Source organism: Schistocerca nitens, unplaced genomic scaffold, assembly GCF_023898315.1.
Source record: "Schistocerca nitens isolate TAMUIC-IGC-003100 unplaced genomic scaffold, iqSchNite1.1 HiC_scaffold_377, whole genome shotgun sequence".
NCBI classification, from domain to species: Eukaryota; Metazoa; Arthropoda; class Insecta; order Orthoptera; family Acrididae; genus Schistocerca; species Schistocerca nitens.
The window spans coordinates 1406567-1423639 of record NW_026045911.1 but is presented as its reverse complement, the minus strand read 5'-3'; the positions used below and the strand labels follow the sequence as shown (position 1 = coordinate 1423639).

Here is a 17073-nt window from a genome sequence, read left to right as displayed (position 1 = left end):
TTTTACGCACCCAACGCTCCATGTTTTGGCCTTCCAACGTTCGTTTTTCGCCCTCCTTGCGGAGCTTCAACCGAATGTAATCGGGGAAAACAGGCACATGATGCAATTACTGTCAGCACCGGGGTAAAGGGAGAGGAGGCGCTGGTCAGCTGTTGGGCTGCTACCAGCGTCAGTGGGAAGTCGGTGAAGTCGCCAGTTGCGCCAGAAGCCAGATATTACCGTAGTACGCCTACACACGCGTTCCAGTTATTCACGTTGCTTGCAGCCGCTCCATCCGCAAGAAGCGTGAGCCCGGATAGCTCAGTCGGTAGAGCATTAGGCTTTTAACCTAAGGGTCCAGGGTTCGAGTCCCTGTCCGGGCGAAAAGATTTTTAACGTTTCCGTAATGGCTCGTCTCGTAGCGATGGTAGCCCTGCCGTAATCAGTGCACGGAGTTCGTTTCCTGTCAAAATTCTGCGCAGACGGGTTTGATTTTTCACGATTCGAGGGACTCTTCAGTTACGAGCAGTCGTGGCCGAGTGGTTAAGGCGTCTGACTAGAAATCAGATTCCCTCTGGGAGCGTAGGTTCGAGTCCTACCGACTGCGTCCGTTTTTTCTTTTTTTGTTTAAGAAGAAGGAGCAGAAAATTTCGCAGTTTGCCTGTCGTTTTGGTACCTCGCCTCTCACAGCCGTTTATAGTGCCTGTCCTTTTGATAAGGGCGAATTCCAAGCGTCAGCTTTCGCGTCAGCCGAGCAAAGTCGGGACAAGTCGGGACATACTACAGGATGGTCTGCGTGGAGTAACGACGACAAAAACGTTAATTTAACAGCACGCGGCTCACATACTATATACGAAAAAACTAGCGTTACTTGCGGTGGCCGGGAATCGAACCCGGATCAACTGCTTGGAAGGCAACTATGCTCACCATTACACCACCACCGCACAGCCGCTCCTCGCGACGCCGCGCTGTGTCGGCTTCCCGCCCGCCAGCAGCGGCCCACGGTGATAGTAGCTGTAGGCGCTTTACGAGCTAGGAGGGTGCATCCACACGCATTCGGGTAGCGCCTCCACGCACGCTGCGTCTTTGGGCGAGACTAGTCGCCGCAGCCGCAAGGTTACTCACACGATAGTGATGAGTGGTCGTTTTAAGGCAGTGTAGTGGAGGACTCCGCGTGTGTAGCACTTTTTTCGGTTTCATCCGACGTCGCTGGGTGGCAATCCCACTTTCCCTGCAGAAAACTGCTCGGGAAGCACGGGCAGCTTGTCGAGCATCGGTGGTTCAGTGGCATGTGCCTCAGTAGTGCAGTAAGCAGCGCGTAAGTCTCATAATCTTAAGGTTTGCCGGCACGATAACTCAGCGTGTTCGGTCTGACAGTTATCTGCCCTCTGTAATAAAAGACTGAGTCAACGATGAACTTGAACGGGCGTCATCGGACGTCCGCCCCCAACAAATGCAACGAACGAAATGAGAAGAAAAAAAAGTGGTAGAATGCTCGCTTAGCACGCGGGCGGCCCGGGTTCGATTCCCGGCCGATGTATCGTTCTGCTGTTATCGCTATAATGCTGCCGCACCGATTCCTCGCTTGAGCTCCGTCAGCCTCAGGAATGTATAGCAGGATTCGCTGTGAGAAGAACCAAACACGCAGCACGCAAGAGACCGTACTTGGACGGTCGCGTGCTATTTCTGAGCTGTAACGTCGGCCTGGCCCAACAGGCCGCTGTGTTCAGGCGCCGCAAGGGCGATGGACTGTAACCTCAGGCAGTGCTGCGTTCCGTTGAAAAAGCTGCGGCAGCAGTTTAATCTAGCAAGTCGGGAAAGCACGTGTAGCAACACAACAGATTCTTCAGAGCGCGCAAACTCTCTATCTCTAATATGCGAGACTTACCAAGTTTCCTGGAACGTTGCTCGCAACGTGCCTCGGTAGCGCAGTAGGTAGCGCGTAAGTCTCATAATCTTAAGGTCGTGAGTTCGATCCTCACCCGGGGCATTTAATTTGCTGTACATCACGGCTGAATTAACGGTGTTGCTGTTGCTAGGGAACGAACTTAATTGTCATTCGTTATCCACAAGGAGTCTACGCTCAGCGTCAAAATGTTTATTTCCAATTATGACAACGTACAACTTTGATCTTTCTCTTAACCTGTTATGAGTAAAATAACGAATAGTCAATTTCGAGCTGTGCGCAAATATGCTGGCAAACAGAGAACAGCAGTGAGTCCAGGTTCAGCACGAAATACGAGAGGAAACGGAGTGAACCTCACGTCATAGCGCAAATCCGGTGTGGTCTAGTGGCGCCGGCACGGTAGCTCAGCGCGCTCGGTCAGAGGGTTAGCTGCCCTCTGTAATTAAAAAAAAACTGAGTTAATGGATCAACAACGAACTGGAACGGGTGTCTTTCGACGTCCTCCCAGAGCAGATACAACGAACGAAAACGAACAAAATGAGATTTAAAAAAAAAAAAAAAAGTGGCTAGGATACCTGGCTTTCACCCAGGAGGCCCGGGTTCGATTCCCGGTACCGGAACGGAAGTTTTTACGCACCCAACGCTCCATGTTTTGGCCTTCCAACGTTCGTTTTTCGCCCTCCTTGCGGAGCTTCAACCGAATGTAATCGGGAAAACAGGCACATGATGCAATTACTGTCAGCACCGGGGTAAAGGGAGAGGAGGCGCTGGTCAGCTGTTGGGCTGCTACCAGCGTCAGTGGGAAGTCGGTGAAGTCGCCAGTTGCGCCAGAAGCCAGATATTACCGTAGTACGCCTACACACGCGTTCCAGTTATTCACGTTGCTTGCAGCCGCTCCATCCGCAAGAAGCGTGAGCCCGGATAGCTCAGTCGGTAGAGCATTAGGCTTTTAACCTAAGGGTCCAGGGTTCGAGTCCCTGTCCGGGCGAAGATTTTTAACGTTTCCGTAATGGCTCGTCTCGTAGCGATGGTAGCCCTGCCGTAATCAGTGCACGGAGTTCGTTTCCTGTCAAAATTCTGCGCAGACGGGTTTGATTTTTCACGATTCGAGGGACTCTTCAGTTACGAGCAGTCGTGGCCGAGTGGTTAAGGCGTCTGACTAGAAATCAGATTCCCTCTGGGAGCGTAGGTTCGAGTCCTACCGACTGCGTCCGTTTTTTCTTTTTTTGTTAAGAAGAAGGAGCAGAAAATTTCGCAGTTTGCCTGTCGTTTTGGTACCTCGCCTCTCACAGCCGTTTATAGTGCCTGTCCTTTTGATAAGGGCGAATTCCAAGCGTCAGCTTTCGCGTCAGCCGAGCAAAGTCGGGACAAGTCGGGACATACTACAGGATGGTCTGCGTGGAGTAACGACGACAAAAACGTTAATTTAACAGCACGCGGCTCACATACTATATACGAAAAAACTAGCGTTACTTGCGGTGGCCGGGAATCGAACCCGGATCAACTGCTTGGAAGGCAACTATGCTCACCATTACACCACCACCGCACAGCCGCTCCTCGCGACGCCGCGCTGTGTCGGCTTCCCGCCCGCCAGCAGCGGCCCACGGTGATAGTAGCTGTAGGCGCTTTACGAGCTAGGAGGGTGCATCCACACGCATTCGGGTAGCGCCTCCACGCACGCTGCGTCTTTGGGCGAGACTAGTCGCCGCAGCCGCAAGGTTACTCACACGATAGTGATGAGTGGTCGTTTTAAGGCAGTGTAGTGGAGGACTCCGCGTGTGTAGCACTTTTTTCGGTTTCATCCGACGTCGCTGGGTGGCAATCCCACTTTCCCTGCAGAAAACTGCTCGGGAAGCACGGGCAGCTTGTCGAGCATCGGTGGTTCAGTGGCATGTGCCTCAGTAGTGCAGTAAGCAGCGCGTAAGTCTCATAATCTTAAGGTTTGCCGGCACGATAACTCAGCGTGTTCGGTCTGACAGTTATCTGCCCTCTGTAATAAAAGACTGAGTCAACGATGAACTTGAACGGGCGTCATCGGACGTCCGCCCCCAACAAATGCAACGAACGAAATGAGAAGAAAAAAAAAGTGGTAGAATGCTCGCTTAGCACGCGGGCGGCCCGGTTCGATTCCCGGCCGATGTATCGTTCTGCTGTTATCGCTATAATGCTGCCGCACCGATTCCTCGCTTGAGCTCCGTCAGCCTCAGGAATGTATAGCAGGATTCGCTGTGAGAAGAACCAAACACGCAGCACGCAAGAGACCGTACTTGGACGGTCGCGTGCTATTTCTGAGCTGTAACGTCGGCCTGGCCCAACAGGCCGCTGTGTTCAGGCGCCGCAAGGGCGATGGACTGTAACCTCAGGCAGTGCTGCGTTCCGTTGAAAAAGCTGCGGCAGCAGTTTAATCTAGCAAGTCGGGAAAGCACGTGTAGCAACACAACAGATTCTTCAGAGCGCGCAAACTCTCTATCTCTAATATGCGAGACTTACCAAGTTTCCTGGAACGTTGCTCGCAACGTGCCTCGGTAGCGCAGTAGGTAGCGCGTAAGTCTCATAATCTTAAGGTCGTGAGTTCGATCCTCACCCGGGGCATTTAATTTGCTGTACATCACGGCTGAATTAACGGTGTTGCTGTTGCTAGGGAACGAACTTAATTGTCATTCGTTATCCACAAGGAGTCTACGCTCAGCGTCAAAATGTTTATTTCCAATTATGACAACGTACAACTTTGATCTTTCTCTTAACCTGTTATGAGTAAAATAACGAATAGTCAATTTCGAGCTGTGCGCAAATATGCTGGCAAACAGAGAACAGCAGTGAGTCCAGGTTCAGCACGAAATACGAGAGGAAACGGAGTGAACCTCACGTCATAGCGCAAATCCGGTGTGGTCTAGTGGCGCCGGCACGGTAGCTCAGCGCGCTCGGTCAGAGGGTTAGCTGCCCTCTGTAATTAAAAAAAAACTGAGTTAATGGATCAACAACGAACTGGAACGGGTGTCTTTCGACGTCCTCCCAGAGCAGATACAACGAACGAAAACGAACAAAATGAGATTTAAAAAAAAAAAAAAAAGTGGCTAGGATACCTGGCTTTCACCCAGGAGGCCCGGGTTCGATTCCCGGTACCGGAACGGAAGTTTTTACGCACCCAACGCTCCATGTTTTGGCCCTTCCAACGTTCGTTTTTCGCCCTCCTTGCGGAGCTTCAACCGAATGTAATCGGGGAAAACAGGCACATGATGCAATTACTGTCAGCACCGGGGTAAAGGGAGAGGAGGCGCTGGTCAGCTGTTGGGCTGCTACCAGCGTCAGTGGGAAGTCGGTGAAGTCGCCAGTTGCGCCAGAAGCCAGATATTACCGTAGTACGCCTACACACGCGTTCCAGTTATTCACGTTGCTTGCAGCCGCTCCATCCGCAAGAAGCGTGAGCCCGGATAGCTCAGTCGGTAGAGCATTAGGCTTTTAACCTAAGGGTCCAGGGTTCGAGTCCCTGTCCGGGCGAAGATTTTTAACGTTTCCGTAATGGCTCGTCTCGTAGCGATGGTAGCCCTGCCGTAATCAGTGCACGGAGTTCGTTTCCTGTCAAAATTCTGCGCAGACGGGTTTGATTTTTCACGATTCGAGGGACTCTTCAGTTACGAGCAGTCGTGGCCGAGTGGTTAAGGCGTCTGACTAGAAATCAGATTCCCTCTGGGAGCGTAGGTTCGAGTCCTACCGACTGCGTCCGTTTTTTCTTTTTTTGTTTAAGAAGAAGGAGCAGAAAATTTCGCAGTTTGCCTGTCGTTTTGGTACCTCGCCTCTCACAGCCGTTTATAGTGCCTGTCCTTTTGATAAGGGCGAATTCCAAGCGTCAGCTTTCGCGTCAGCCGAGCAAAGTCGGGACAAGTCGGGACATACTACAGGATGGTCTGCGTGGAGTAACGACGACAAAAACGTTAATTTAACAGCACGCGGCTCACATACTATATACGAAAAAACTAGCGTTACTTGCGGTGGCCGGGAATCGAACCCGGATCAACTGCTTGGAAGGCAACTATGCTCACCATTACACCACCACCGCACAGCCGCTCCTCGCGACGCCGCGCTGTGTCGGCTTCCCGCCCGCCAGCAGCGGCCCACGGTGATAGTAGCTGTAGGCGCTTTACGAGCTAGGAGGGTGCATCCACACGCATTCGGGTAGCGCCTCCACGCACGCTGCGTCTTTGGGCGAGACTAGTCGCCGCAGCCGCAAGGTTACTCACACGATAGTGATGAGTGGTCGTTTTAAGGCAGTGTAGTGGAGGACTCCGCGTGTGTAGCACTTTTTTCGGTTTCATCCGACGTCGCTGGGTGGCAATCCCACTTTCCCTGCAGAAAACTGCTCGGGAAGCACGGGCAGCTTGTCGAGCATCGGTGGTTCAGTGGCATGTGCCTCAGTAGTGCAGTAAGCAGCGCGTAAGTCTCATAATCTTAAGGTTTGCCGGCACGATAACTCAGCGTGTTCGGTCTGACAGTTATCTGCCCTCTGTAATAAAAGACTGAGTCAACGATGAACTTGAACGGGCGTCATCGGACGTCCGCCCCCAACAAATGCAACGAACGAAATGAGAAGAAAAAAAAAGTGGTAGAATGCTCGCTTAGCACGCGGGCGGCCCGGGTTCGATTCCCGGCCGATGTATCGTTCTGCTGTTATCGCTATAATGCTGCCGCACCGATTCCTCGCTTGAGCTCCGTCAGCCTCAGGAATGTATAGCAGGATTCGCTGTGAGAAGAACCAAACACGCAGCACGCAAGAGACCGTACTTGGACGGTCGCGTGCTATTTCTGAGCTGTAACGTCGGCCTGGCCCAACAGGCCGCTGTGTTCAGGCGCCGCAAGGGCGATGGACTGTAACCTCAGGCAGTGCTGCGTTCCGTTGAAAAAGCTGCGGCAGCAGTTTAATCTAGCAAGTCGGGAAAGCACGTGTAGCAACACAACAGATTCTTCAGAGCGCGCAAACTCTCTATCTCTAATATGCGAGACTTACCAAGTTTCCTGGAACGTTGCTCGCAACGTGCCTCGGTAGCGCAGTAGGTAGCGCGTAAGTCTCATAATCTTAAGGTCGTGAGTTCGATCCTCACCCGGGGCATTTAATTTGCTGTACATCACGGCTGAATTAACGGTGTTGCTGTTGCTAGGGAACGAACTTAATTGTCATTCGTTATCCACAAGGAGTCTACGCTCAGCGTCAAAATGTTTATTTCCAATTATGACAACGTACAACTTTGATCTTTCTCTTAACCTGTTATGAGTAAAATAACGAATAGTCAATTTCGAGCTGTGCGCAAATATGCTGGCAAACAGAGAACAGCAGTGAGTCCAGGTTCAGCACGAAATACGAGAGGAAACGGAGTGAACCTCACGTCATAGCGCAAATCCGGTGTGGTCTAGTGGCGCCGGCACGGTAGCTCAGCGCGCTCGGTCAGAGGGTTAGCTGCCCTCTGTAATTAAAAAAAACTGAGTTAATGGATCAACAACGAACTGGAACGGGTGTCTTTCGACGTCCTCCCAGAGCAGATACAACGAACGAAAACGAACAAAATGAGATTTAAAAAAAAAAAAAAAAAAAGTGGCTAGGATACCTGGCTTTCACCCAGGAGGCCCGGGTTCGATTCCCGGTACCGGAACGGAAGTTTTTACGCACCCAACGCTCCATGTTTTGGCCTTCCAACGTTCGTTTTTCGCCCTCCTTGCGGAGCTTCAACCGAATGTAATCGGGGAAAACAGGCACATGATGCAATTACTGTCAGCACCGGGGTAAAGGGAGAGGAGGCGCTGGTCAGCTGTTGGGCTGCTACCAGCGTCAGTGGGAAGTCGGTGAAGTCGCCAGTTGCGCCAGAAGCCAGATATTACCGTAGTACGCCTACACACGCGTTCCAGTTATTCACGTTGCTTGCAGCCGCTCCATCCGCAAGAAGCGTGAGCCCGGATAGCTCAGTCGGTAGAGCATTAGGCTTTTAACCTAAGGGTCCAGGGTTCGAGTCCCTGTCCGGGCGAAGATTTTTAACGTTTCCGTAATGGCTCGTCTCGTAGCGATGGTAGCCCTGCCGTAATCAGTGCACGGAGTTCGTTTCCTGTCAAAATTCTGCGCAGACGGGTTTGATTTTTCACGATTCGAGGGACTCTTCAGTTACGAGCAGTCGTGGCCGAGTGGTTAAGGCGTCTGACTAGAAATCAGATTCCCTCTGGGAGCGTAGGTTCGAGTCCTACCGACTGCGTCCGTTTTTTCTTTTTTTGTTTAAGAAGAAGGAGCAGAAAATTTCGCAGTTTGCCTGTCGTTTTGGTACCTCGCCTCTCACAGCCGTTTATAGTGCCTGTCCTTTTGATAAGGGCGAATTCCAAGCGTCAGCTTTCGCGTCAGCCGAGCAAAGTCGGGACAAGTCGGGACATACTACAGGATGGTCTGCGTGGAGTAACGACGACAAAAACGTTAATTTAACAGCACGCGGCTCACATACTATATACGAAAAAACTAGCGTTACTTGCGGTGGCCGGGAATCGAACCCGGATCAACTGCTTGGAAGGCAACTATGCTCACCATTACACCACCACCGCACAGCCGCTCCTCGCGACGCCGCGCTGTGTCGGCTTCCCGCCCGCCAGCAGCGGCCCACGGTGATAGTAGCTGTAGGCGCTTTACGAGCTAGGAGGGTGCATCCACACGCATTCGGGTAGCGCCTCCACGCACGCTGCGTCTTTGGGCGAGACTAGTCGCCGCAGCCGCAAGGTTACTCACACGATAGTGATGAGTGGTCGTTTTAAGGCAGTGTAGTGGAGGACTCCGCGTGTGTAGCACTTTTTTCGGTTTCATCCGACGTCGCTGGGTGGCAATCCCACTTTCCCTGCAGAAAACTGCTCGGGAAGCACGGGCAGCTTGTCGAGCATCGGTGGTTCAGTGGCATGTGCCTCAGTAGTGCAGTAAGCAGCGCGTAAGTCTCATAATCTTAAGGTTTGCCGGCACGATAACTCAGCGTGTTCGGTCTGACAGTTATCTGCCCTCTGTAATAAAAGACTGAGTCAACGATGAACTTGAACGGGCGTCATCGGACGTCCGCCCCCAACAAATGCAACGAACGAAATGAGAAGAAAAAAAAAGTGGTAGAATGCTCGCTTAGCACGCGGGCGGCCCGGGTTCGATTCCCGGCCGATGTATCGTTCTGCTGTTATCGCTATAATGCTGCCGCACCGATTCCTCGCTTGAGCTCCGTCAGCCTCAGGAATGTATAGCAGGATTCGCTGTGAGAAGAACCAAACACGCAGCACGCAAGAGACCGTACTTGGACGGTCGCGTGCTATTTCTGAGCTGTAACGTCGGCCTGGCCCAACAGGCCGCTGTGTTCAGGCGCCGCAAGGGCGATGGACTGTAACCTCAGGCAGTGCTGCGTTCCGTTGAAAAAGCTGCGGCAGCAGTTTAATCTAGCAAGTCGGGAAAGCACGTGTAGCAACACAACAGATTCTTCAGAGCGCGCAAACTCTCTATCTCTAATATGCGAGACTTACCAAGTTTCCTGGAACGTTGCTCGCAACGTGCCTCGGTAGCGCAGTAGGTAGCGCGTAAGTCTCATAATCTTAAGGTCGTGAGTTCGATCCTCACCCGGGGCATTTAATTTGCTGTACATCACGGCTGAATTAACGGTGTTGCTGTTGCTAGGGAACGAACTTAATTGTCATTCGTTATCCACAAGGAGTCTACGCTCAGCGTCAAAATGTTTATTTCCAATTATGACAACGTACAACTTTGATCTTTCTCTTAACCTGTTATGAGTAAAATAACGAATAGTCAATTTCGAGCTGTGCGCAAATATGCTGGCAAACAGAGAACAGCAGTGAGTCCAGGTTCAGCACGAAATACGAGAGGAAACGGAGTGAACCTCACGTCATAGCGCAAATCCGGTGTGGTCTAGTGGCGCCGGCACGGTAGCTCAGCGCGCTCGGTCAGAGGGTTAGCTGCCCTCTGTAATTAAAAAAAACTGAGTTAATGGATCAACAACGAACTGGAACGGGTGTCTTTCGACGTCCTCCCAGAGCAGATACAACGAACGAAAACGAACAAAATGAGATTTAAAAAAAAAAAAAAAGTGGCTAGGATACCTGGCTTTCACCCAGGAGGCCCGGGTTCGATTCCCGGTACCGGAACGGAAGTTTTTACGCACCCAACGCTCCATGTTTTGGCCTTCCAACGTTCGTTTTTCGCCCTCCTTGCGGAGCTTCAACCGAATGTAATCGGGGAAAACAGGCACATGATGCAATTACTGTCAGCACCGGGGTAAAGGGAGAGGAGGCGCTGGTCAGCTGTTGGGCTGCTACCAGCGTCAGTGGGAAGTCGGTGAAGTCGCCAGTTGCGCCAGAAGCCAGATATTACCGTAGTACGCCTACACACGCGTTCCAGTTATTCACGTTGCTTGCAGCCGCTCCATCCGCAAGAAGCGTGAGCCCGGATAGCTCAGTCGGTAGAGCATTAGGCTTTTAACCTAAGGGTCCAGGGTTCGAGTCCCTGTCCGGGCGAAGATTTTTAACGTTTCCGTAATGGCTCGTCTCGTAGCGATGGTAGCCCTGCCGTAATCAGTGCACGGAGTTCGTTTCCTGTCAAAATTCTGCGCAGACGGGTTTGATTTTTCACGATTCGAGGGACTCTTCAGTTACGAGCAGTCGTGGCCGAGTGGTTAAGGCGTCTGACTAGAAATCAGATTCCCTCTGGGAGCGTAGGTTCGAGTCCTACCGACTGCGTCCGTTTTTTCTTTTTTTGTTTAAGAAGAAGGAGCAGAAAATTTCGCAGTTTGCCTGTCGTTTTGGTACCTCGCCTCTCACAGCCGTTTATAGTGCCTGTCCTTTTGATAAGGGCGAATTCCAAGCGTCAGCTTTCGCGTCAGCCGAGCAAAGTCGGGACAAGTCGGGACATACTACAGGATGGTCTGCGTGGAGTAACGACGACAAAAACGTTAATTTAACAGCACGCGGCTCACATACTATATACGAAAAAACTAGCGTTACTTGCGGTGGCCGGGAATCGAACCCGGATCAACTGCTTGGAAGGCAACTATGCTCACCATTACACCACCACCGCACAGCCGCTCCTCGCGACGCCGCGCTGTGTCGGCTTCCCGCCCGCCAGCAGCGGCCCACGGTGATAGTAGCTGTAGGCGCTTTACGAGCTAGGAGGGTGCATCCACACGCATTCGGGTAGCGCCTCCACGCACGCTGCGTCTTTGGGCGAGACTAGTCGCCGCAGCCGCAAGGTTACTCACACGATAGTGATGAGTGGTCGTTTTAAGGCAGTGTAGTGGAGGACTCCGCGTGTGTAGCACTTTTTTCGGTTTCATCCGACGTCGCTGGGTGGCAATCCCACTTTCCCTGCAGAAAACTGCTCGGGAAGCACGGGCAGCTTGTCGAGCATCGGTGGTTCAGTGGCATGTGCCTCAGTAGTGCAGTAAGCAGCGCGTAAGTCTCATAATCTTAAGGTTTGCCGGCACGATAACTCAGCGTGTTCGGTCTGACAGTTATCTGCCCTCTGTAATAAAAGACTGAGTCAACGATGAACTTGAACGGGCGTCATCGGACGTCCGCCCCCAACAAATGCAACGAACGAAATGAGAAGAAAAAAAAAGTGGTAGAATGCTCGCTTAGCACGCGGGCGGCCCGGGTTCGATTCCCGGCCGATGTATCGTTCTGCTGTTATCGCTATAATGCTGCCGCACCGATTCCTCGCTTGAGCTCCGTCAGCCTCAGGAATGTATAGCAGGATTCGCTGTGAGAAGAACCAAACACGCAGCACGCAAGAGACCGTACTTGGACGGTCGCGTGCTATTTCTGAGCTGTAACGTCGGCCTGGCCCAACAGGCCGCTGTGTTCAGGCGCCGCAAGGGCGATGGACTGTAACCTCAGGCAGTGCTGCGTTCCGTTGAAAAAGCTGCGGCAGCAGTTTAATCTAGCAAGTCGGGAAAGCACGTGTAGCAACACAACAGATTCTTCAGAGCGCGCAAACTCTCTATCTCTAATATGCGAGACTTACCAAGTTTCCTGGAACGTTGCTCGCAACGTGCCTCGGTAGCGCAGTAGGTAGCGCGTAAGTCTCATAATCTTAAGGTCGTGAGTTCGATCCTCACCCGGGGCATTTAATTTGCTGTACATCACGGCTGAATTAACGGTGTTGCTGTTGCTAGGGAACGAACTTAATTGTCATTCGTTATCCACAAGGAGTCTACGCTCAGCGTCAAAATGTTTATTTCCAATTATGACAACGTACAACTTTGATCTTTCTCTTAACCTGTTATGAGTAAAATAACGAATAGTCAATTTCGAGCTGTGCGCAAATATGCTGGCAAACAGAGAACAGCAGTGAGTCCAGGTTCAGCACGAAATACGAGAGGAAACGGAGTGAACCTCACGTCATAGCGCAAATCCGGTGTGGTCTAGTGGCGCCGGCACGGTAGCTCAGCGCGCTCGGTCAGAGGGTTAGCTGCCCTCTGTAATTAAAAAAAACTGAGTTAATGGATCAACAACGAACTGGAACGGGTGTCTTTCGACGTCCTCCCAGAGCAGATACAACGAACGAAAACGAACAAAATGAGATTTAAAAAAAAAAAAAAGTGGCTAGGATACCTGGCTTTCACCCAGGAGGCCCGGGTTCGATTCCCGGTACCGGAACGGAAGTTTTTACGCACCCAACGCTCCATGTTTTGGCCTTCCAACGTTCGTTTTTCGCCCTCCTTGCGGAGCTTCAACCGAATGTAATCGGGGAAAACAGGCACATGATGCAATTACTGTCAGCACCGGGGTAAAGGGAGAGGAGGCGCTGGTCAGCTGTTGGGCTGCTACCAGCGTCAGTGGGAAGTCGGTGAAGTCGCCAGTTGCGCCAGAAGCCAGATATTACCGTAGTACGCCTACACACGCGTTCCAGTTATTCACGTTGCTTGCAGCCGCTCCATCCGCAAGAAGCGTGAGCCCGGATAGCTCAGTCGGTAGAGCATTAGGCTTTTAACCTAAGGGTCCAGGGTTCGAGTCCCTGTCCGGGCGAAGATTTTTAACGTTTCCGTAATGGCTCGTCTCGTAGCGATGGTAGCCCTGCCGTAATCAGTGCACGGAGTTCGTTTCCTGTCAAAATTCTGCGCAGACGGGTTTGATTTTTCACGATTCGAGGGACTCTTCAGTTACGAGCAGTCGTGGCCGAGTGGTTAAGGCGTCTGACTAGAAATCAGATTCCCTCTGGGAGCGTAGGTTCGAGTCCTACCGACTGCGTCCGTTTTTTCTTTTTTTGTTTAAGAAGAAGGAGCAGAAAATTTCGCAGTTTGCCTGTCGTTTTGGTACCTCGCCTCTCACAGCCGTTTATAGTGCCTGTCCTTTTGATAAGGGCGAATTCCAAGCGTCAGCTTTCGCGTCAGCCGAGCAAAGTCGGGACAAGTCGGGACATACTACAGGATGGTCTGCGTGGAGTAACGACGACAAAAACGTTAATTTAACAGCACGCGGCTCACATACTATATACGAAAAAACTAGCGTTACTTGCGGTGGCCGGGAATCGAACCCGGATCAACTGCTTGGAAGGCAACTATGCTCACCATTACACCACCACCGCACAGCCGCTCCTCGCGACGCCGCGCTGTGTCGGCTTCCCGCCCGCCAGCAGCGGCCCACGGTGATAGTAGCTGTAGGCGCTTTACGAGCTAGGAGGGTGCATCCACACGCATTCGGGTAGCGCCTCCACGCACGCTGCGTCTTTGGGCGAGACTAGTCGCCGCAGCCGCAAGGTTACTCACACGATAGTGATGAGTGGTCGTTTTAAGGCAGTGTAGTGGAGGACTCCGCGTGTGTAGCACTTTTTTCGGTTTCATCCGACGTCGCTGGGTGGCAATCCCACTTTCCCTGCAGAAAACTGCTCGGGAAGCACGGGCAGCTTGTCGAGCATCGGTGGTTCAGTGGCATGTGCCTCAGTAGTGCAGTAAGCAGCGCGTAAGTCTCATAATCTTAAGGTTTGCCGGCACGATAACTCAGCGTGTTCGGTCTGACAGTTATCTGCCCTCTGTAATAAAAGACTGAGTCAACGATGAACTTGAACGGGCGTCATCGGACGTCCGCCCCCAACAAATGCAACGAACGAAATGAGAAGAAAAAAAAAGTGGTAGAATGCTCGCTTAGCACGCGGGCGGCCCGGGTTCGATTCCCGGCCGATGTATCGTTCTGCTGTTATCGCTATAATGCTGCCGCACCGATTCCTCGCTTGAGCTCCGTCAGCCTCAGGAATGTATAGCAGGATTCGCTGTGAGAAGAACCAAACACGCAGCACGCAAGAGACCGTACTTGGACGGTCGCGTGCTATTTCTGAGCTGTAACGTCGGCCTGGCCCAACAGGCCGCTGTGTTCAGGCGCCGCAAGGGCGATGGACTGTAACCTCAGGCAGTGCTGCGTTCCGTTGAAAAAGCTGCGGCAGCAGTTTAATCTAGCAAGTCGGGAAAGCACGTGTAGCAACACAACAGATTCTTCAGAGCGCGCAAACTCTCTATCTCTAATATGCGAGACTTACCAAGTTTCCTGGAACGTTGCTCGCAACGTGCCTCGGTAGCGCAGTAGGTAGCGCGTAAGTCTCATAATCTTAAGGTCGTGAGTTCGATCCTCACCCGGGGCATTTAATTTGCTGTACATCACGGCTGAATTAACGGTGTTGCTGTTGCTAGGGAACGAACTTAATTGTCATTCGTTATCCACAAGGAGTCTACGCTCAGCGTCAAAATGTTTATTTCCAATTATGACAACGTACAACTTTGATCTTTCTCTTAACCTGTTATGAGTAAAATAACGAATAGTCAATTTCGAGCTGTGCGCAAATATGCTGGCAAACAGAGAACAGCAGTGAGTCCTGGTTCAGCACGAAATACGAGAGGAAACGGAGTGAACCTCACGTCATAGCGCAAATCCGGTGTGGTCTAGTGGCGCCGGCACGGTAGCTCAGCGCGCTCGGTCAGAGGGTTAGCTGCCCTCTGTAATTAAAAAAAACTGAGTTAATGGATCAACAACGAACTGGAACGGGTGTCTTTCGACGTCCTCCCAGAGCAGATACAACGAACGAAAACGAACAAAATGAGATTTAAAAAAAAAAAAAAAAAAGTGGCTAGGATACCTGGCTTTCACCCAGGAGGCCCGGGTTCGATTCCCGGTACCGGAACGGAAGTTTTTACGCACCCAACGCTCCATGTTTTGGCCTTCCAACGTTCGTTTTTCGCCCTCCTTGCGGAGCTTCAACCGAATGTAATCGGGGAAAACAGGCACATGATGCAATTACTGTCAGCACCGGGGTAAAGGGAGAGGAGGCGCTGGTCAGCTGTTGGGCTGCTACCAGCGTCAGTGGGAAGTCGGTGAAGTCGCCAGTTGCGCCAGAAGCCAGATATTACCGTAGTACGCCTACACACGCGTTCCAGTTATTCACGTTGCTTGCAGCCGCTCCATCCGCAAGAAGCGTGAGCCCGGATAGCTCAGTCGGTAGAGCATTAGGCTTTTAACCTAAGGGTCCAGGGTTCGAGTCCCTGTCCGGGCGAAGATTTTTAACGTTTCCGTAATGGCTCGTCTCGTAGCGATGGTAGCCCTGCCGTAATCAGTGCACGGAGTTCGTTTCCTGTCAAAATTCTGCGCAGACGGGTTTGATTTTTCACGATTCGAGGGACTCTTCAGTTACGAGCAGTCGTGGCCGAGTGGTTAAGGCGTCTGACTAGAAATCAGATTCCCTCTGGGAGCGTAGGTTCGAGTCCTACCGACTGCGTCCGTTTTTTCTTTTTTTGTTTAAGAAGAAGGAGCAGAAAATTTCGCAGTTTGCCTGTCGTTTTGGTACCTCGCCTCTCACAGCCGTTTATAGTGCCTGTCCTTTTGATAAGGGCGAATTCCAAGCGTCAGCTTTCGCGTCAGCCGAGCAAAGTCGGGACAAGTCGGGACATACTACAGGATGGTCTGCGTGGAGTAACGACGACAAAAACGTTAATTTAACAGCACGCGGCTCACATACTATATACGAAAAAACTAGCGTTACTTGCGGTGGCCGGGAATCGAACCCGGATCAACTGCTTGGAAGGCAACTATGCTCACCATTACACCACCACCGCACAGCCGCTCCTCGCGACGCCGCGCTGTGTCGGCTTCCCGCCCGCCAGCAGCGGCCCACGGTGATAGTAGCTGTAGGCGCTTTACGAGCTAGGAGGGTGCATCCACACGCATTCGGGTAGCGCCTCCACGCACGCTGCGTCTTTGGGCGAGACTAGTCGCCGCAGCCGCAAGGTTACTCACACGATAGTGATGAGTGGTCGTTTTAAGGCAGTGTAGTGGAGGACTCCGCGTGTGTAGCACTTTTTTCGGTTTCATCCGACGTCGCTGGGTGGCAATCCCACTTTCCCTGCAGAAAACTGCTCGGGAAGCACGGGCAGCTTGTCGAGCATCGGTGGTTCAGTGGCATGTGCCTCAGTAGTGCAGTAAGCAGCGCGTAAGTCTCATAATCTTAAGGTTTGCCGGCACGATAACTCAGCGTGTTCGGTCTGACAGTTATCTGCCCTCTGTAATAAAAGACTGAGTCAACGATGAACTTGAACGGGCGTCATCGGACGTCCGCCCCCAACAAATGCAACGAACGAAATGAGAAGAAAAAAAAAGTGGTAGAATGCTCGCTTAGCACGCGGGCGGCCCGGGTTCGATTCCCGGCCGATGTATCGTTCTGCTGTTATCGCTATAATGCTGCCGCACCGATTCCTCGCTTGAGCTCCGTCAGCCTCAGGAATGTATAGCAGGATTCGCTGTGAGAAGAACCAAACACGCAGCACGCAAGAGACCGTACTTGGACGGTCGCGTGCTATTTCTGAGCTGTAACGTCGGCCTGGCCCAACAGGCCGCTGTGTTCAGGCGCCGCAAGGGCGATGGACTGTAACCTCAGGCAGTGCTGCGTTCCGTTGAAAAAGCTGCGGCAGCAGTTTAATCTAGCAAGTCGGGAAAGCACGTGTAGCAACACAACAGATTCTTCAGAGCGCGCAAACTCTCTATCTCTAATATGCGAGACTTACCAAGTTTCCTGGAACGTTGCTCGCAACGTGCCTCGGTAGCGCAGTAGGTAGCGCGTAAGTCTCATAATCTTAAGGTCGTGAGTTCGATCCTCACCCGGGGCATTTAATTTGCTGTACATCACGGCTGAATTAACGGTGTTGCTG

The 17073-nt window shown here is 52.0% G+C and overlaps 28 non-coding genes across 28 annotated transcripts; 21 read left to right on the top strand and 7 right to left on the bottom strand.

The window, feature by feature from the left end:
• Positions 1-289: 289 nt before the first annotated feature.
• On the top strand, positions 290-362 carry Trnak-uuu (transfer RNA lysine (anticodon UUU)). The gene has a single exon. It is a non-coding gene; the product is annotated as a tRNA-Lys (tRNA).
• Positions 363-504: 142 nt separating this feature from the next.
• Trnas-aga (transfer RNA serine (anticodon AGA)) lies at positions 505-586 on the top strand. Its single transcript has one exon. It is a non-coding gene; the product is annotated as a tRNA-Ser (tRNA).
• A 265-nt stretch (positions 587-851) lies between these two features.
• Positions 852-923, bottom strand: Trnag-ucc (transfer RNA glycine (anticodon UCC)). Its single transcript has one exon. It is a non-coding gene; the product is annotated as a tRNA-Gly (tRNA).
• A 973-nt stretch (positions 924-1896) lies between these two features.
• Positions 1897-1969, top strand: Trnam-cau (transfer RNA methionine (anticodon CAU)). Its single transcript has one exon. It is a non-coding gene; the product is annotated as a tRNA-Met (tRNA).
• Positions 1970-2800: 831 nt separating this feature from the next.
• Trnak-uuu (transfer RNA lysine (anticodon UUU)) lies at positions 2801-2873 on the top strand. The gene has a single exon. It is a non-coding gene; the product is annotated as a tRNA-Lys (tRNA).
• Positions 2874-3013: 140 nt separating this feature from the next.
• Trnas-aga (transfer RNA serine (anticodon AGA)) lies at positions 3014-3095 on the top strand. The gene has a single exon. It is a non-coding gene; the product is annotated as a tRNA-Ser (tRNA).
• A 264-nt stretch (positions 3096-3359) lies between these two features.
• On the bottom strand, positions 3360-3431 carry Trnag-ucc (transfer RNA glycine (anticodon UCC)). The gene has a single exon. It is a non-coding gene; the product is annotated as a tRNA-Gly (tRNA).
• Positions 3432-4404: 973 nt separating this feature from the next.
• Positions 4405-4477, top strand: Trnam-cau (transfer RNA methionine (anticodon CAU)). Its single transcript has one exon. It is a non-coding gene; the product is annotated as a tRNA-Met (tRNA).
• An 833-nt stretch (positions 4478-5310) lies between these two features.
• Positions 5311-5383, top strand: Trnak-uuu (transfer RNA lysine (anticodon UUU)). The gene has a single exon. It is a non-coding gene; the product is annotated as a tRNA-Lys (tRNA).
• A 140-nt stretch (positions 5384-5523) lies between these two features.
• On the top strand, positions 5524-5605 carry Trnas-aga (transfer RNA serine (anticodon AGA)). The gene has a single exon. It is a non-coding gene; the product is annotated as a tRNA-Ser (tRNA).
• A 265-nt stretch (positions 5606-5870) lies between these two features.
• On the bottom strand, positions 5871-5942 carry Trnag-ucc (transfer RNA glycine (anticodon UCC)). The gene has a single exon. It is a non-coding gene; the product is annotated as a tRNA-Gly (tRNA).
• A 974-nt stretch (positions 5943-6916) lies between these two features.
• Trnam-cau (transfer RNA methionine (anticodon CAU)) lies at positions 6917-6989 on the top strand. Its single transcript has one exon. It is a non-coding gene; the product is annotated as a tRNA-Met (tRNA).
• An 834-nt stretch (positions 6990-7823) lies between these two features.
• Trnak-uuu (transfer RNA lysine (anticodon UUU)) lies at positions 7824-7896 on the top strand. Its single transcript has one exon. It is a non-coding gene; the product is annotated as a tRNA-Lys (tRNA).
• Positions 7897-8036: 140 nt separating this feature from the next.
• On the top strand, positions 8037-8118 carry Trnas-aga (transfer RNA serine (anticodon AGA)). Its single transcript has one exon. It is a non-coding gene; the product is annotated as a tRNA-Ser (tRNA).
• A 265-nt stretch (positions 8119-8383) lies between these two features.
• On the bottom strand, positions 8384-8455 carry Trnag-ucc (transfer RNA glycine (anticodon UCC)). The gene has a single exon. It is a non-coding gene; the product is annotated as a tRNA-Gly (tRNA).
• A 974-nt stretch (positions 8456-9429) lies between these two features.
• Positions 9430-9502, top strand: Trnam-cau (transfer RNA methionine (anticodon CAU)). The gene has a single exon. It is a non-coding gene; the product is annotated as a tRNA-Met (tRNA).
• Positions 9503-10332: 830 nt separating this feature from the next.
• On the top strand, positions 10333-10405 carry Trnak-uuu (transfer RNA lysine (anticodon UUU)). Its single transcript has one exon. It is a non-coding gene; the product is annotated as a tRNA-Lys (tRNA).
• Positions 10406-10545: 140 nt separating this feature from the next.
• Trnas-aga (transfer RNA serine (anticodon AGA)) lies at positions 10546-10627 on the top strand. Its single transcript has one exon. It is a non-coding gene; the product is annotated as a tRNA-Ser (tRNA).
• A 265-nt stretch (positions 10628-10892) lies between these two features.
• Positions 10893-10964, bottom strand: Trnag-ucc (transfer RNA glycine (anticodon UCC)). The gene has a single exon. It is a non-coding gene; the product is annotated as a tRNA-Gly (tRNA).
• A 974-nt stretch (positions 10965-11938) lies between these two features.
• On the top strand, positions 11939-12011 carry Trnam-cau (transfer RNA methionine (anticodon CAU)). The gene has a single exon. It is a non-coding gene; the product is annotated as a tRNA-Met (tRNA).
• Positions 12012-12840: 829 nt separating this feature from the next.
• On the top strand, positions 12841-12913 carry Trnak-uuu (transfer RNA lysine (anticodon UUU)). Its single transcript has one exon. It is a non-coding gene; the product is annotated as a tRNA-Lys (tRNA).
• A 140-nt stretch (positions 12914-13053) lies between these two features.
• Trnas-aga (transfer RNA serine (anticodon AGA)) lies at positions 13054-13135 on the top strand. Its single transcript has one exon. It is a non-coding gene; the product is annotated as a tRNA-Ser (tRNA).
• A 265-nt stretch (positions 13136-13400) lies between these two features.
• On the bottom strand, positions 13401-13472 carry Trnag-ucc (transfer RNA glycine (anticodon UCC)). The gene has a single exon. It is a non-coding gene; the product is annotated as a tRNA-Gly (tRNA).
• A 974-nt stretch (positions 13473-14446) lies between these two features.
• Positions 14447-14519, top strand: Trnam-cau (transfer RNA methionine (anticodon CAU)). The gene has a single exon. It is a non-coding gene; the product is annotated as a tRNA-Met (tRNA).
• Positions 14520-15352: 833 nt separating this feature from the next.
• On the top strand, positions 15353-15425 carry Trnak-uuu (transfer RNA lysine (anticodon UUU)). Its single transcript has one exon. It is a non-coding gene; the product is annotated as a tRNA-Lys (tRNA).
• Positions 15426-15565: 140 nt separating this feature from the next.
• Positions 15566-15647, top strand: Trnas-aga (transfer RNA serine (anticodon AGA)). Its single transcript has one exon. It is a non-coding gene; the product is annotated as a tRNA-Ser (tRNA).
• A 265-nt stretch (positions 15648-15912) lies between these two features.
• On the bottom strand, positions 15913-15984 carry Trnag-ucc (transfer RNA glycine (anticodon UCC)). Its single transcript has one exon. It is a non-coding gene; the product is annotated as a tRNA-Gly (tRNA).
• A 974-nt stretch (positions 15985-16958) lies between these two features.
• On the top strand, positions 16959-17031 carry Trnam-cau (transfer RNA methionine (anticodon CAU)). Its single transcript has one exon. It is a non-coding gene; the product is annotated as a tRNA-Met (tRNA).
• Positions 17032-17073: the final 42 nt, after the last annotated feature.